Source organism: Terrapene carolina, unplaced genomic scaffold (genome assembly GCF_002925995.2).
Source record: "Terrapene carolina triunguis isolate 2854851 unplaced genomic scaffold, T_m_triunguis-2.0 Scaffold620, whole genome shotgun sequence".
NCBI lineage: Eukaryota > Metazoa > Chordata > Testudines > Emydidae > Terrapene > Terrapene triunguis.
In genome coordinates this window covers 576,424-581,327 of record NW_020664971.1, presented here as the reverse complement: position 1 = coordinate 581,327, position 4,904 = coordinate 576,424, and positions in this window count along the sequence as shown.

Here is a 4,904-nt window from a genome sequence, read left to right as displayed (position 1 = left end):
GTCTGAGGCCTGTTTCGCACCCTGTGTTTGAGGAGACCGTCAGAAACATCTTCTGCTCATGGTTTGGTGGAGATCACTTAGTCAGAAATACAAAAAATATGAAAATGCTTTCTGAACTGCGCTAGTGACAATTTTTTCAAGGAATCTTTGCTTGAACGCCACTAGCACGCACTACTGGTCAGATGGTAGAGATTGGTTTGTGTGAAAAGGAATCATGAGAGCTTTAGTCCTGATCTCTGCTAGGGACAATTCTCCCAAGGAGTCACGCTCCAAAAGACATTAGTATTGTCTGCTAGTGGTTTCGAAGAGATGCCTTTGTGAGAATACTGAAAAGGAGAAATACATTGCTGAACTATGCTATTGATAAATTTTTCAAGGAATCTTCGTCTGAAAACCATTACAAGACAGTGCTAAGCGATTGGTAGAGCTGGGTTTGTGAGAAAGACGAAAAATGAGAAACACATTCCTGATCACTGCTATGACAAAGTTCTCATGGAATCATGCTTCAAAAAGCACCAGGATGCTATGCTAATGGTTTGGACGAGATCTATTAGTGAGAAAAGAACAAATGTGCAAATCCTTTCTGAGCTGCGCTAGCGACCAATTTCTCAAGGAATATTTGTTTAAACGGCATGAGGATGCACTACTGGTCAGTTGGTAGAGATCGGTTCGTGAGAAAAAGAAACATGAGGGATTAATTCCTGATCTGGGCTACGGACAAATTTCACATGGAATCGCCCTTCAAGAGACATCAGGATGCTCTGCTCATGGCTTGGTAGAGATCACTTAGTGAGAAATACAAAAAATATGAAAATGCTTCCTGAGCGGCACAAGTGACACATTTTTTTCAAGGAATCCTTGCTTAAACGCCACTAGGAGGCACTACTGGTCTGTTGGTAGGGCTCAGTTAGTGTGAAAAGGAAACATGAGAGATTCTTTGCTGATCTCTGCTGGGGACAAATGTCACAAGGAATCACGCTTCAAAAGACATTAGTATTGTCTGCTTGTAGTTTGGAAGAGATGGGTTTGTGAGAATACTGAAAATGAGAAGTACATTGCTGAGCTGAGCTAAGGAAAATTTTTGCAAGGAATCATCTTTTAAAAGCCATTAGGATGCTCTGCGAGTGGTTTATAAGAGATCGGTTCCTGAGAAATATGGATAATGCAAATTACAGCCCTGATCTGTGATAGTGAGAAATTTCTCATGGACTCATGCTTCTAAAGTGACTAGGATGCTCTGCTAGTGGTTTGGTAGAGATCAGTTAGTGAGAAATACAAAAAATATGAAAATACTTCCTGAGCTGCACTAGTGACAAATTTTTCAAGGACTCTTTGTTTAAACGCCACTAGGATGCATTACCGTTCCCATTGTGAAGATCGGTTCGTGAGAAAAGGAAACATGAGAGATTCATTCCTGAGCTAGTTTACAAGGAGCCACGCTTCAAGAGCACTTAGGATGCGATAATGCTCATTTGACAGAGATCGGTTCGTAAGCAATAGGAAAATCAGATATTCATTCCTGCTCTTTTCTAGGGAGCAATTTCTCAAGGACTCTTCATCTGAAAGCCATAAGGAATGTCTCCTGCCGCTTTGAAAGAGATCGGCTCGTGAGAAAGTCAAAAATGAGATCATCGTTCCTGATCTGTGCTGGTGACTACTCTTTCATGGAATCATTCTTGAAAACACCATAGGATGCACTGCAAATGGTTTCGAAAAATTCGATTCTTGAGCTACGCTACTGACAAATTTCTCATGGAATCATGCTTTGAAGGCCATTGGGATGCATTGCTAATGGTTTGGAAGTGATTGGTTGGTGAAAAATGAGCTATACATTCCTGATCTGTGCTACTAATAAATTTCTCAGGGACTCTTCTTCTAAAAGCCATTAGGATTGTCTCCTGCCGGTTTGAAAGCGATTGGGTCGTCAGAGAGACGAACAAAGAGAAATTAATTCCTGATCTGTGCTACTGAAACATTGCTCATGTAATCATGCTTCAAAAGACATTAGGATGCTCTGCTAATGAGTTACTAGTGTCGGAGAAAAACACAGTTCTCACTTTTTGTTTGGGTACAGCAAGTCAGATGCTTTATTTTCTCTCTATCAATTGCATAGAGGGAGAGAGCTAAGCAGGTCTCTCAACAGGTAAACAATTACAGCAAGCATTTATACCTTTTGTTACAGACAATAATGTGCAACAGCTGCATTTTGTTTATACATAGGTCATTCGGATATCTTGTTTTGCTCACTAATGTAGACTCTTAGTCTACATTCCATATTATCTACACAAGGTCGCAACAACTTCTCACACAGTTCTTTCCCACTCGTCTCACACATTCCTCGCTTCTACAAATCTCGCGTTATTAGGGTTACAGTTAGCCTAACTCTTGCTAACGAACTGTCATGCATTGCATCCCCTTCCTATCAGTTCTTTCTCTGCTTCTACAACTCCCCCTTTTGTACTACTAGTACAACAAACATTTTCAAATCTCTATTTGCATTAAATCTCGGAATTCAGATTCTACATCAGATGCTTCAACCTTAGGGGTTTTGATTGGATGTAATGACAATGCATGATGAGCATGGACATGAAAGGTATTACTATTATTATGTCCTTTACAACAACAATAACATACTCCTGCACTAGCTAACAACAACACAAGCAATAACATTCCCATAGCGATAATATGATGGGGTTGTTGTACAATCTTAGTCATATAACACAATACATCATACTTAGTACATAAAGTGGATACTCTATAAACTGTCTGAAAGGCATACTTTTCAACTTGATATATATTTTGAAGCATGTGAATTTGCCCTTGTACTTCAGAGATTTTCTGAACCTCTGGTAACAGTGAAAGCAAATTTTGAAATCGATCGGGTACTAAACTAGTCCAATTAAAGGGTATCTGGAACTTAAGGACTACTTGCAAAATTCTATCTGCAGGCCAGTAAATAATATGATTGCCTGCAGTGGTAATGAGATTAAAATGTATGTCTTGCGATGTGGTGGCATTAACATACACACAGCTATCATTAGCTTGAAAAAAATAAGTGTCCTGTCAGGGTAGTTCCTTGTCCCCTACCCTCCCAGCAAACGTAGTCATGAAGAGTAACAACTTCTCCTGGCTTCAGTTTACGGATACACTGAAGCTGTGGGGGTTGTAACGGCCAAAATGTCCATTGACTCCCTAACCCCATCCAAATGTCAGATGTAATCCCAGGAGCACTGACTAAAAATCGATTGGGCATACCAGGAGGTCTAATTTCCCAGATGTCTCGGTGAATTACCCAATCCCACATGCATCCTCCCCATGGACCCGGCAGGATTTGGTATGTGGGAGCCCACACCCCTCCCCAACCGGTCCATATGCTTGGAAGGAGCACTGAGAACGTCCGCACTTCCACCCAGAAAGTCTCCAAGTATGTCTCCATGGCCACAGATCAGATGGTATTCCTGATGTGTCTGTAAGGGCAGTGGGCCAAGCCTGATGCTCTAGATCATTCCGAATGGCCATTAGCTGGTCATTCAGAAAATCCTGAATTTCTGAACATGCTAGATCCCACTGCAATGCCTTCCCAGCCTCAGTGATATTCAATACCATCTCTGTCAGCAACTTCTGGGTCATTGAACTAAGGGTGGAAATAACATGTAACTCACCAACTCCAGCCTGTACCTGGGTTAGTTGTACTCCAGAAACAAGGCCAATGGCCTTCTCTAGTTGCCCCAATTTCTCATCATGTTCTTGGTTCTTAAAAATATTCCAAACTGCTGCTGCATTATTGGCCCCATCCCAAAGGGATCCGGTCAAGTCTCTCTTCTTTCTAGAAGAAATAACCCAAGCCCTCTGTTGTGCTAATCTAATGGCAGCCCTGTGCGCAATTTGGGTATTCATTTAATTGTTCACTAATTGGGTGACCAAATAACAATAAGGGCCTCTCTCATTTAACACAGTGCAAATTCCAGGAACATTCGCTATAGAACCCATCAATTGTAATTACAGATTCTTGGGGTTCACTGGTAGTGATATCATACACTTTTATCTCCACTGATCCATTCAATTGTTTGCTTATATGGGATATCCTGAACCTTAAAAATATATTTTTTTCAAACAATATTTAAATAAATCACTAAAGTGTGAAGGCCTTAGGGTATGTCTACACTACGGGAGTAGTTCGATTTCACTTAAATCGAATATGTGGAATCGATATTGCAAAGTCGAACGTGTGTGTCCACACTAAGGACAGTAATTCGACTTTGTGAGTCCACACTAACGGGGAAAGCATCGACATTGGAAGCGGTGCATTGTGGGCAGCTATCCCACAGTTCCCACAGTCCCCGCTGCCCATTGGAATTCTGGGTCGAGCCGCCAATGCCTTCTGGGTAAAAAAATGTGTCGAGGGTGCTTTTGGGTAACTGTCGTCATCCGTCCTTCACTACCGCCCTCCCTCCCTCCCTGAAAGCGCCGGCGGGAAATCAGTTCGCGCACTTTTCTGGTCAGTGACAGCACGGACGCCACAGCACTGCGAGCATGGAGCCCGCTGCGACCATCGCTGCAGTTGTGTCCGTTGTCAATGCCTCGCAGCTTATCATCCACCTTTCCCTGAGGCAGATGCAGATAAATCAGGCGAGGAGGCTACGGCACCGCGGTGAGGGCCTGAAGTCTGAGAGTAGCACAGAGCTGTCAGAAAGCACGGGACCCAGCGCCGAGGACATCACGGTGACAATGGGTCATGTGGATGTTGTGGAACGGCGATTCTGGGCCCGGGAAACAAGCACGGACTGGTGGGACCGCATAGTGCTGCAGGTCTGGGATGAATCCCAGTGGCTGCGAAACTTTCGCATGCGGAAGGGGACTTTCCTGGAACTTTGTGAGTTGCTGTCCCCTGCCCTGAAGCGCAA